This window comes from Balaenoptera ricei, chromosome 13 (assembly GCF_028023285.1).
Source record: "Balaenoptera ricei isolate mBalRic1 chromosome 13, mBalRic1.hap2, whole genome shotgun sequence".
Classification (NCBI taxonomy): Eukaryota; Metazoa; Chordata; class Mammalia; order Artiodactyla; family Balaenopteridae; genus Balaenoptera; species Balaenoptera ricei.
The window spans coordinates 20,544,554-20,558,452 of NC_082651.1; the positions used below are offsets into that span (position 1 = coordinate 20,544,554).

At 37.8% G+C, this 13,899-nt stretch overlaps 1 protein-coding gene across 3 annotated transcripts in view; it reads right to left on the bottom strand.

Annotated features, from left to right (window-relative positions):
- The window catches only part of CTNNA2 (catenin alpha 2), a 1,194,816-nt gene that overhangs the window by 78,123 nt on the left and 1,102,794 nt on the right, over nt 1-13,899 (bottom strand). The gene's annotated exons all lie outside the window — the stretch shown is intronic.

Sequence of the window (13,899 nt, forward strand, 5' to 3'; positions counted from 1 at the left end):
TGTCTTCAAATATGACAGAGACACACCATGTCATACCATGTCCATGATCAATTTATTCTCTCCTACTAAAATGTACTTCTTTCTTTGCCCCTGGTGAATATCTCCTCAATCTTCAACAACCAGTTTAGAATTGACTGCCATTGTGAAGCCTTCCTTAATCCCAAGACACTCCAAAGTTGGCCATTCTCTACAATTTTATAGCATCTTAATTATGCCTGCACTATTATAGTACTTAGTACACTGTATGAGGATTGTTTGCCATTTCTGTATGTCAGCTGTTTCCCACAGGAGTCACTTTTAGGCAGAGACCTTCTCTTCTTCATTCATTGTTATCTTAAGCCCTTATTATGCTTTTGGCACAGCTATATCCAGCTGGGAGAAGGATGGGAAGTGAAAGAATGGGATGTAAGAAGGAAATAATTTGTCACCGAGTATTTCAGGGAGAAAATGAGAAGTTTCACATTCCACATACTAAGTCGCTCTCTTTCTGCCCATCATTTCATATTAGTTCAGTAATTTTATTAAAGAGTTTCATGAGTCATTAACCAAGTTATTAGTGGGCATTCTAGGTTTGGTCTCGAGAGACCTTTCAAAAATCTGAGCTCAGAATCCTTTCAGGACCATTTGAGTAGAAGCTTCACCACTGAGCATGGAGAAAGATTCATTATTGTATCCTTGACTAGTTGACCAAAACCAAACTAGCATATCTGCATGCATAGGGGTCATCCAATTGTGGTGGTGCAGTCAACCAACATGATTTCTTGAGTGTGTTCCTTACACAAATTTTATTACTGAGGATAAAAAAGAAAAAATAGACAAGGTCTCTGTTCTAGAGAAAAAACCAGTCTAATAAGTGTTAATATAAAACAGAAAAATAAGAATGAGAACATTTGAAAATAATCTATAAAGAGAATAAAATATTAGGACCGGGTTAGAATTGTGGCCAATTCCAGTACAAGAATCAGTATAACCACACCCTCTCCATTACAAATAGTTATGATGCTTCCATTTTAACAGTTGAAGTTAGGCAGAGAATTAGGTGTTAATCAGAGTAACTGGAGCCAGAAAGTATTAATCTGGGGAGACTCTGTGGGGGCAACTCTAGTATCCCCCTACATCAGGAAAATACTACTTGATGACGTTTCTGTAGGTAATGGATTCTTTCCTATAAATGGTTTCTATCAGACATTTCTAAGGAATTTTATTCAAACAGCCCCCAATTAGATGTCAGGTTAAGAGGAGGAGAAAATATAAAGGAGAAAATTATGTAAACCATCATTCAGGCCTGAATTTGGCCAGAAGAAAGTCTGACTGGCATTTACAAGACTCTGTGTGTACCTTGATAGTTCAGCACATCCATGAAGCATCATCAGTTAGAAAGGAGCCTGTTTGAGTCTGAAGCTCCAAGTCTTACTAGTGTAGAAGTAGGAACTAACACAAACTGAAGCTGTAACACATTTGTTGCTTTGGTAACACTTAAAAATGATGGAGGACAAACCATAGCCACTGGTCATTGTTTCATATTGATTCAGTAACTTTAGTAAAGAACTTCATGACCTATAATTAAACCATTAGAGGATGTTCTAGGGTCCCCTCATCCCAAACAGGGACCTTTCAAAATCTTGAGCTCAGAATTCTTTTTAGGGCTGCTTATGTTTCTACCTATTGGACAAGAAATAATCAAGTGGATCTATAAGTCTACCTCATGAACAAAGGCTATTTCATTACTGTATGTAATTTATAGACCCATGCACTCCCTGTAGATGTAGAGGCTTTCCTACAAGTACAAGAGTGGCCATAATCTTGTTGAAACACTTGACTAGCATTTCCTGCATTATCCAGACCTTTACTTCTTGATTTTGCACACTCGCTCTAATACTGGTTATGATTTTCATCACCACTCAGCTTCTTCTGCGATTAAAGTTTGAATCTCTGATACTAAGTCAAATGAAATGTTCCCTAGTAATGTCATTAGATTCTTTCTTCCATTTGACATGTACACTGTTACCTTTGAATTATGTACTAGCTTTGTCTTGTTTCTCTGTACAATTTCTCAAATCTGTCCCTCTCTGTCCCAACTCTCCTCTCCAATCACCTTGTGCCAATCTTGGCTTTTTTTTCCTCACTATCTAGCTCTGTTATTATCCTCTCCCGTCCTGGCCAGATACTGCATAGCTCTGTCTAGACACAATGAAAGACACTGCACTAGGAAGTAGGTACATTATGGCAGAAGTTAAACATGTCCCTATTAAGTCCATGTTGTGGGATCTGTTCATATGTCTTAATATTCTATCTTAATTATGCTAGTCATCACCCTTATTGTTTGTCCCATCTTTATGCATTTGCAAATATGTATGTGTGGTAGTCAGCTTCTGAGATGGGCCATTCTTTCCTGGTATTCATGCCATTGTATGATCCTGTCATCTTGAATGTGGGCTGGAACTAATGACTTGCTTCTAACCAATAGAATATAGAAAGGGGGATAAGGTGTTATGTTGGTAATTAGGTTACAGAAAGGTACTGGCTTCCCATCTTGCTTGCCTTTTCTTGCTCTCTCACTTGCTCACCCTGATGGAAGCCAGTTGGTCTATGGAAAAGCCTCCATGGCAAGTAATGGAGAGAAGCCTCTGGTGAACAGCCAATAAAGAATTGAGGCCTTACGTCCAATAAGAAATGAGCAACTGAGGCCTTTCAACAACAACGTGAGTCAGCTTGGAAGTAGGTCTTTCACCAATTGACCCTTAAGATGACTGCAGCCCTGGCCCATACCTTGATTGCATCCTTGCGAGAGATCTTGAGGCAACGCCACCCAACTAAGCTGTGCCGGTCTCCTGACCCACAGAAACTATGAGATAGTAAATGTTTGTAATGTTAATCCATTAAGCTTTGGTGTGATTTGTTACACAGCAATAGCTAACTAATAGAATATGCTATGTCAGAAGTAGAAATAACAGTAAAAATAGTCAGAAGGTCATATTAAAATTTCTGTTCATTCATTTGTAGCAGCTATGCTGGTCTAGGTTTCTGGTATATTTACTGCACTCAGGCAGAAGCTTAATTGAATCTTGATATTTGATTATATTTATTTACAAGTTAACCAGTTTGAGCCTCAGTTTACACAAGTGTAAAACAGCTGGCCTTCTGGTTTTACATAAGGTTTAAAAATAATACATTCTACAAATTTTATATACAATTTTAAATATAAACATAGGTTGTACTTAGTCACTGGGGATAAAGTGGCAAATAAAATATATATGGTCTTGCCTTCAAGGGACTAAAAAGTGGGATATATGTAAGATGCTTCTCATTGTGCCAAGCACACAAGATTCACAGTAAATGTTTCTTGTAATTGTCATCTACACACCATGACCCTTTGTATCTACCCATCCACACCCCCTTTATCTTTGTTTACAGCAGGCAAAATCATCCTGTCTCTTTTGGATGGAGCTTGGAAGTACAACTACGTGCATGATTCATCACCAAAAAGTGGGCCTTGTGGGAGTGAATTAAACTGAAAATAGCATACAAATTAGTGTTGAAATCTCTGAAAATTGGGAAGTTGGTACAATTTATCTGAAAACTGAATTTCCCTGCTTTTATGCCCTTCTCTCTCCTTGGCAGGACTACATCATCCTTCTGATGGTTTTGCATTTTTAATAATGAATTTCCTATGAAATCTGCCCTCAGGACAAGATTTTATAAACTCACTGTTAGAATTTTCATTTTATCTTCATTGCCAAGAAAGCCAGTGTTAAACATTGTATTACAGTATGACCTCACCAGATCCATGAAGAAAGGAAATCTTTGAAAGTTAGAGACTACCAAAAAGCTCATAACTGGAAAAAAAAAATCAAACCCAGCTTCCCTACCTCAAATTACACACTATTTCTAAAAAACCTCTCAGCTTAACCTAATATTCTTGTGAAAGTGTTTTCCTTCTACCTCAAATGCATACTACTATTTTATATTAGCTGATTGATTGGATGTGAATCTTGAGTAAAGTATTCCCAAATGTTTTTTAAATGTGGAGGAGTGAGTATGGAAATAATATTTAAACTCTCTAAATTGAAATCATTCTCTGTCTAGGCCAGTGGTATACTAGCTTTCACTGTGCTTTCTGTCGATAACTCTTAATCAAGTTAGAAGATATTGAGCTCTGGAAGCTAGGAGCCAGGACAAAAGGAGCCCAGCTTAATCTGCTCCCTATTCCCTGGTGACTATTTGTCAGCTGTTTTTACCTCTCCAGACAACCATCAGCATCCTCCTGGCTAGTCCTAATTCTTCCATGCTGTGTATATTCTTGGAGTTTCTTTCGTCAGAGTCAGTCATCTGTTCCCTCTGTGGGAGTTCCTAAAGGCTGCCATTTTCATAAACTCATGTTTGGAAAATTATAATGTACATTTCAAACATCAAAATCAAACTCAAGCTCCAGAAGGCCATACATAACCCATGAGTTGAATTGTTTGATGAAAGATGAAAAAGGACTGCTTAGAAGAAGGAAAAAAAATCTTCTAAATTCTGTCCACGATAACTACCCTAAGAGAATCAGGCAGCATGCATCTGCTTTTGTCTAGACACAAATTCCTTTCCCCAGGGAAAGAAAATGCTTGCTTGGAAAGTTCTTACATTTTAAAATCAGCATTTCAAAAATAATCACAAATCGTTTATAAGTTAAGAGGAAAGGATGGCACATTTCATTCTGAAACTTAAGGAATGAGTAAAGAATTGAACATGATGTCTTATTTAGCTTACAGTGTTTGTAGAAACCTAGCTTGATAAATAGTTAATTTTGGCATCAGTGAGATTTTAAATTTTAAGATGTAATAAAATAATTGCTAGGAATCTATTGCTCTTAGTTTAAAAGATTCTGATCTTGATCATTAAGCATGTAATTTTTAGGAAGGGAAAAACCCCTAAAATAAGGTATTATTCTATGTCAGTTATGTTTTTTATTTATATTAATAAACATTTTTGAGCTTCAACTTTCATCAAGGCTGGAGGAAATGAAGAGGTAGTCTCAGATCTCAAGGGGTTAAAATTAAATTAGGAAGCAACACACACACACACACACACACACACACACACACACACACACACACACTCCTGGATAGAAAATAGAAGGGGGACAGAGAACAGAGAGGTACCTTAAGACAGAAAAATGGGCAAACACAGAGTTCGCAACACCTAGTAGGAGCTTAATGAGTGACAGTGAGTAATGGGGCACAGAGGAGTGGGATTGGCTGGTATGGTTACAAAAGACTTCGCTTCTTCTCTAGGAAGAAATCAGCTAGTGTTAGAGAACAGGTAAAATATAGAAAGGCAAACCAAGTGGGGAGGTAATTTTGTGGTCAGTTTGATAGGAATATCCAGAATCTTTCTGGTTCTTATGTCCATATGTTATCCCAACTACAAGCATAGTTTCTTATTTTTCCTAATCAAACTATTTCTGGAATATTCTATGATGTTCCCATTCAAGTGATTGTTGACATATTCTTCCTTTCTTTGATTCCAACACCTATTGCTGGCATGGTAGGGATTCTGGGTAAAAGGAACTTACTGCTGCCTCACTTGTGCCCAGTTAATACACCCTGGCTACCAATTCCTGTGGACCCCAGCACTGGCCCTTCTGCCATTCCGTGGCCACTACCATGGATGCTGATCCCTCATATCCTTGAAGTGACAAAGAAGTATCATGTTTGCAGTCCCCAGGATTCTGAGTCTATGATGTGACTCACACAGAACTGGAAATTCATGTCTTCCTTTTAGTTTTACTTTGAAAATTGGGCACTAGAAAAGTGCTGTTTCTTCCACTATGTTGCTCCATAAGTGTGTAATTGTGAGCCTTCCTATATCCATCCTATCCCACCTCCACTTCCATGTTAGAAGTTTATTATCAGGCTAAAATTTTTTCTCTTGGGACTTCTCTGGTGGTCCAGTGGTAAAGAATCCGTCTTCCAATGCAGGGGACATGGGTTCGATCCCTGGTCGGGGAACTAAGATCCCACATGCCGCGGGGCAACTAAGCCCACACGTCACAACTACTGAGCTTGCGCATCTCAGTGAGAGATCCTGCGTGCCTCAACGAAGATCCCGCATGCCACAGCTAAGACCCGAGGCAGCCAAAAAATAAAAAATAAAATAAAATAAAATGATGAAAATAAATAAAGTAAATAAATATTTTTTTTAAAAAGTGTTTCTCTTATTTTCTCAAGTTGTATTCTTCTCAGGTGGTTCTTCAGCCCCTCACGCTGAGAGAGCTGGTCATGTGTGAATTCTAGCAGAACATATTACTTACAAACAAGCCAGTATAGAGAAGATATTTTCATATTTCTGCATGGCCAGGACTTTCTGAGCAAAAAATGGTAACCTGGTTCAAGGTATGACTCAATAGCAGTCTTAAGATGGTGAAATGATCTGGAAAGAGATTTACGGGTTTATCTCCCCAGAGATATGTGTTTACATTTCAAAAGGGAATAAAACCAGGAGCCATTCATTTATTTTCGAAAGGGCTGTAACAACCTGGGGACCTTTCCTGGAGAGAGTTTATTAACATTAAAGAGTGAAGGTTTTTCTCTCCCTCTCAGGAGGGGAGGGAGACAGCTGAGCACCAATTGCTATATAAACTCTCAGATTCATAATTTCATAATTTCGTGGAGGTAGTATGGACCTCCTTCGTGTGGGCAGACTTTATCTGACCTTATCATAGTGCCTTGTGAGGTAGAATGAGGTATAGGGAACTGGCAACGTTATTGTTACTAAGAAAGAAGTTTGCTCTCTGAGCAAGAAACCTTGCATTTGCATTCAGGATAAAACAAATAAATACCGATATTAAAAACCATCAGCCAGATCTGTACAATACTTCAAGTATGTAGGTTTCAGACATATGGAAGAGGCTTTGAGACAAACTACATGTTGCCTGTTTAAGGGCTATTGAGTGAATGAAATTTCCTTCTCGTTCCTCCTACACTTCTGACTTCCCTCCTCCAAGACTAGCACAACCACCACTTAGTAAGACATCTCCTCCATATTGTAATCATTTTGACCTTTCAGGGAGAAATAAAATGCTTTACACCAATAGTAAGGGTTATATTAAAATGTATTTAAAATATATTAGGAAGTCTAGGCTGAACTGAATCTCAGTCATTACATCTTCTGTGGAAATTCATTACTTTCATAATTTAATTTCAAGGTCAGTCACGGAGAAGTGACAGACTGTAATAGTCCTTCCTATCTCTAATCTCTAATATTTCTGTCTTCCCAATAATCTGTCCTTACCGCCTTCTTCTGATATTGATCTTACTTCTGTCCATACCCCTTGCCTCTGGTCACGGGGATAGGCAGGTCACCCAGACATGTCCAATGGTAAAACTTGATCCCGCTAGCAACAGAAATCAGTCCAAGAGAAATAAGCATACCCCCAAGTGGCCAAGAAGATTGCTCTTCTTTGACGTGTAGAAAGTAGGAGGAAAACAAGCATCTCTACTTATCCTGGAATCTTGAGCTATAAGCCTAAGGCTGCTGCTAGTGGACATATTCTCTACTGAAAAAGAAGGTCATATATTAATTTTTTGTATTCATTTAATCGATGCATACATATTAAAGGCTAATGATGTGATAATACTTGTCTAGGCCCTAGGCACGTACAGGAACACCTGCCTCTAGGAAGTGACAATCTATCTGTGGACCATTGACACTGAAGAGGATGTACTAAATGTCAACAGACTCATAGAAATAGATCCCTGTTGTCTCTAGCTGAGACTTGAGTCAGATCTTAAAGGATAAGTTCAATACACAGATGTAGAGGAGGAGGAGAAAATGGGGAAGATGACAGGAAGGAGAGTGGGAACAGCATGGATGTGTTTTAACTGGAAAATAATAAATACACATGTCCGGATGGAGAAGAGGGTTTATACAGAGGATTCATGGGCAGTGATTGTCCATGTTGAGTGCAGTCATGAGGAAGCCAAGAAACGTGAAGCATTTATCCCAAAATCAATAATATTGACCATACTTGGATGATGAAACATCAGGCAATACATGAGAAGCTTGAGGCTCAGGGGCATTAACTAATTTGTGTAAGGTCACATTTAGAAGTCAAGGAATTGAGTTCTTCTGATTCCTTACCTGGATTTCATCTATACATTGTACTGACACAATGGTACCCCTCATTATCATTTCTAGTTTGGGTGCTTTCTATTTGTTCCTCTTACTGGGCAAAATACATAGGAATGCTGTAAAAAAAACCTCTTTTATGAAAATTTTACATAACAGAAGCATAAAATTACAAATTATACCGTCTCTACTAAGTGAAAGAAGTCAATCTGAAAAGGCTGCATACTATTTGATTCCAACTATATGACATTCTAGAAATGGCAAAACCATGGAGACAGTGAAAAGATCAGTGGTTACCAGGGGATTGGGAGGGGGAGAGGGATGAATAAATGGAGTACAGTGAATTTTTAGGACAGTGAAAAATACACTGTATGAAACCATAATGATGGATACATGTCATTATACATTAGTCCAAATATAATAGAGTATATAACACCAAGAGTGAACCAAAATGTAAACTATGAACTTTGCGTGATTATGATGTGTCTGTGTAGGTTCATTAATGGTAACAAATGTACCACTTTGGTAGGGGACGTAGATAATGGGGGACACCATGCATGTGCAGAATCAAGGGAATTGATTCAGAATCATGGGAAATCTTAGTAGCCTCCCCTCAATTTTGCTGTGAACATTTAACTGTTCTTTAAAAAAAAAGTCTTGAAAAAATTTATACCATCTGTTTGGCCCACGTGTTCTCCAAAATAATGGAATTTTCATTTTCATTTACAAAGTGCTTAATAACAGAATCCTCATTAAAAAGACTTTATTTTTTTCTATTCTTTTTGGGTTCCCTCTGAAGAAAGAACTGCCGGCATCTCAAAGATCTCTCAACCTGATGATGTTGACATTGCCACAAATTTGCATCAGCCATCAAATTTACAAAAATGGCATTTCAATGTAATCTGTTCTGTGAAGAATGAGCTACTTTAAACATAATATCATTGAATGTACTTTCAGGGCCCTCAACTTTCCACAGCAATCTGACTTTGCAAATGAGATCTCTGAAAATGGGTCTCGTTGGGTGCACTCGCTACCAAGCTATTGGCAATTTGCTATAATTCAGGTTTTATTGAAGAGCTTATCAAATATGTAAGTATTTAATGAGTCTGATGTACATCAAGTTTATTGTGCTTTCACCTGCCTAGATTAGTTTTATAAAAAAATAAATAAGTAAATTTTTATGTAATGTTGCCCTAGAATTTTAACATACTAATAATCCACAAAATTGTGTTTTCAAATTAACTCAGCATTCATATCAAGACAAAAAGCACTCTTCAAAAAAATTTACTTACTCTTTACTAAGTAAAGTAATTTATGGAAAATTAACTACAGACTGTTTCATCACTCTTTGGATCTCTCTCAATTTCTAGCCTCTCAGTGAAGGTAAAGTGGGAGTTCTCTCTACGGAGACCCACCCCTGCATCATTTGCATGTTTAAACAGAGGTTGGCCTGTATTTGAAAACCCCACTAGCAGCAAAGTCTGGTCTAGTCAAGACGTTTTGAGCATTCTGCCCCTTTTTTTTCATGCTTGGTAATAGACTCTCACTCCACTCCCTTCACCGTACCCTATGGCCATCATGCAGAGGCTCCATTTAGTCTTGTTTAAAGTTGCTCTTATTTTGGAATATTATTTCTCTTGTGGCAGCTATTTTCCGTGGGGGTTATTCTGTCCACCCAAGAACATCTAGCAATGTCTAGAGACAATTTTGATTGTCACAACTTGAAGTGGGAAAGGGAAGAGGTCCTATAAGCATCTAGTGGGGTAAGTTCAGGGATGCTGTTGAACACCCTTAATGCACAGGACAGCTGCCTCCACCCCAAGAAAGAATTACCAAGACTCACATGTCAATAATACAGAGGTTGAGAACTTCTGCCTTAGGGTCTTTAACAACTCAGATATAAAGCTGGGCAGAACCTGGTAGGTTGGTGGCAAGGCAAAAGAAAACATGATGCTTTGTCTTCCATGTCCTGGACTCTTCCTTTTTTTTTTCCTTCTTCTTGTCACCTTCCACTCCTTGCCTACTGCTCCATGTTCTCTCCTCAAAATAAAATGTACTCTCAGGACAAAGTTTGATAAACTTGCATAAAAAAGTGACCAATTCAACATTGCACTAAGATTTTTTTAAAAATCAAGAGCAAAATGTTAGCCCAAAGGTAGAAATTTGGGTATTAGTGATCTGTATATGAGTTTTTATTTGAAGGACGTAGCCCTCCTTAGCATAGCCAAACACTGACAAGGGGACTAATCCATTTTATAAAATCTATATAACCTACAAAACTCTGCATAACCATAATCACAGAACTGATCTTATGTTCTTCCTCAAACTCCATGTGTGTAGTACATCACCCAAAAATTCTAATTAGCAACCAGTGAATTTTAACAGCTAAAGCTTTTTTTTTTAATTTGTTTCTTATAGAGAAATTTCTTTTTTTTTTTAACATCTTTATTGGAGTATAATTGCTTTACAATGGTGTGTTAGTTTCTGCTTTATAACAAAGTGAATCAGTTATACATATACATATGTTTCCATATCTCTTCCCTGTTGTGTCTCCCTCCCTCCCACCCTCCCTATCCCACCCCTCTAGGTGGTCACAAAGCACTGAGCTGGTCTCCCTGTGCTATGAATTCTTATTGAGAAATGCTAGGTATTAAGTCACCATATAGATCACACATTTTAAACCTCATGTTCCACATGTTCAGATGACCAGTGGGATTGTGACAGAGCACCATCCCTTCTTTTAAGCCCTGCTGGTTTCAGAGCAGAGGCATTCTCCCTCCATGAGGAATCCGTGTGTATGTCAATTGTTCTACTCACAGCTAAAGTTTTTGCTTTCATTTCTTTGACAACCTCTCTACTTACCCATAAAGAAACTATATTGTTCCTGTTTAGGAAAGAGAAGAATCATTGGGGACAGAAGCAAAATAATTTATATACCTTGTATATTTTAGTTCTTAGCCCACTAATATCTACTTTTCCTTGACATGTATTTCATTTTCTACTAGTTATTTACAAACTGTTTATTTCACTCTCTTCTACCTGGCTTCTTTCCTAGTGATCTTCAGTAGATGCTGAAAAATAGAAAGAATCTAAATGCCTTGCTTATCTTTTCTGTTCAATTATGAATTGGATGTGGACATCAGAATCAGGAAGGTACCTTTAGTTAAGTACCCCAAGTATTCAATCACTGCAAGGAAGGGTTGAGATGAGAATTTTTAAAGATCTGAAAATTGACAAATAAGAGCAAAATCTTCATTAGCAACAACAATCCAGGATGGATTGCTCTGTTTCATTGATTTTTTTTTCAGTTAAAAAAACTTCAACTAGAATATCATTTACATTTCAAGACTTTGGGTGAAAATTATGTTAAAATATTTCCATCAGCTAGGCACACTGCCCTTGCCTTTATGTCAATTTTGACCCAATGGGCACCACTCCTTCTATTTATTAAAGCACCCCAAGGCTCAATAAGAAAGAAATCTAAAATGTCTCTTGAACAATGCTGAAGTCTTTGTGTGCACAAAGTCACCTATAAGTTGGCAATATGCTCTGCATGTCATCTGTGGCAGTAATCATTCCAACCAGTCATGAGTTGAAACTTCTGTCTCCATGTCCTCCACCCTTCTCTGACACTCTTCACTCAGTGTCAGATCCAAGGAAATGCTGCTATGTGCCAGATATACCACAGGAAGCTGAGACTTTGTAACAAAATCGAGGTAATGGGCCAGTAACTGAGAGCTCCAAAAATGTGACAGGGTTTCCTTAAGGGTGAAAAAAATGTCCTTAAATTGGAGAGTAAAATAACTGTTTCTAATTATTCCAAATGAGAAAAGAAATACTGTATGGCTTGCATTGTGTTGCTCTATTGAATGCAAAGGGCAAGCCTATTTGAAAAAAAAAAAAAATAGTGCTGAATTTCAGCTAATTAAAATGTGGATATATCATATTTCTTTAACATCTTTATTGGAGTATAATTGCTTTACAGTGGTGTGTTAGTTTCTGCTTTATAACAAAGTGAATCAGCTATACGTATACATATATCCCCATATCTCCTCCCTCTTGTGTCTCCCTCCCATCCTCCCTATCCCACCCCTCTAGGTGATCACAAAGCACTGAGCTGATCTCCCTGTGCTATGCAGCTGCTTCCCACTAGCTATCTATTTTACATTTGGTAGTGTATGTCCATGCCACTCTCTCACTTTGTCCCAGCTTACCCTTCCCCCTCCCTGTGTCCTCAAGTCTATTCTCTTCGTTTGTGTCTTTATTCCTGTCCTGCCTCTCCGTTCACCAAAACTTTTTTTTTTTTTAGATTCCATATATATGTGTTAGCATACAGTATTTTTTTTTTCTATTTCTGATTTATTTCACTCTGTATGAGAGACTCTAGGCCTATACACCTCAGTACAAATAACTCAATTTCGTTTCCTTTTATGGTTGAGTAATATTCCATTGCATACATGTGCCACATCTTCTTTATCCATTCAGCTGTCGATGGATGCTTAGATTGCTTCCATGTCCTGGCTATTGTAAATAGAGCTGCAATGAACATTGTGGTACATGACTCTTTTTGAATTATGGATATATCGTATTATTATTGCTATTATTTCTAATTCTAAGTCTGTGAAGATTCTCAAGAGAAACAATCCCTAGATGTGCTCTTTATTATGTGATATTACACTAGTCCTTTTCTGCTTATATTTCAGAGAGCAACCAATGTCTGTTTATCTGTTGTTTTTCCTTGCTATTCTAGACTAACAAATAGCTACAGAAGTCTTTGTAAATAACCTTTTCCCTGTAGAAGGAAACATGTTTCTACTAACATGTCTTATTATGTAGAACTTGGAACACTGCTGTATCTGACCTTTCAGAGATATGTCTATTTTTAAAAGCCTAGTGGGTTCCAAATTCCATATATAGACCCATGAAAACTCCCACTGATGCTGAGGTAAGTTTCTTCTGTGCATACAGAGGACCTGATTCATTACCCATTCATAACTCCATCTAATATAGAGTTAATTCTATTTGTCTTCTCTCCATCCCTGGACTTTCTCTCTACTCTCATTCCCCCATATATACAAATACACAAGGCATGAGGGACTTCAGAAAGGGTCTGAAGCCAAGAGACACCAGTCAAGAGAAAAAACTACTAAAAATCGGCTACTCTTTGACACAACTGTCCAAAGTTATGGGTTGTTGTGCTAACTCAGTAGAAATAAGTCTTTTTTCCATCTCAGTGTACCAGAGAGCTATGACAGGCTCCCATAAGTAACTGTGTCTCACCACGACCGTGATTCCCCAGTGGGCAGCCGCATGCCCCTGGAAGAGGGCATGCAAGCCTTTGCTAGAGGAGCAGGGCATATATTAAAGTCTAACCCTTTTTCAGCAACCACTACGTCCTTTGATTACTTCATGTCCATGTACTACCTAAAGCCTTTATGCTTCTCCCTGGTTGTCCATGGTCCTTTCTTATCTTTTCAAGAAATAGACAGGGAAATGTTTTTCAAGTTCAAGATTCCAAGTTCCAGTCACATATTCACTATTTTCTAGACTCGTGACCTTTTTCCAGTCTCTTAACTGATTCAAAACTCCATTTTCACATTCATAATAGGAGATAATAAAAATCTGCCTACTTCATAAGGTCCTTGTGAGAATCAAATGCTTATATATAAAAACTGTAGAGTAGTATACACCGTAAAACAATAAATTATTATTCTGCTAAAGTATTCCAATTCAAACTCAAGAAATAAAGAGCACCCTTTTTATGATCATGTGTAATTTAGAAGCAGA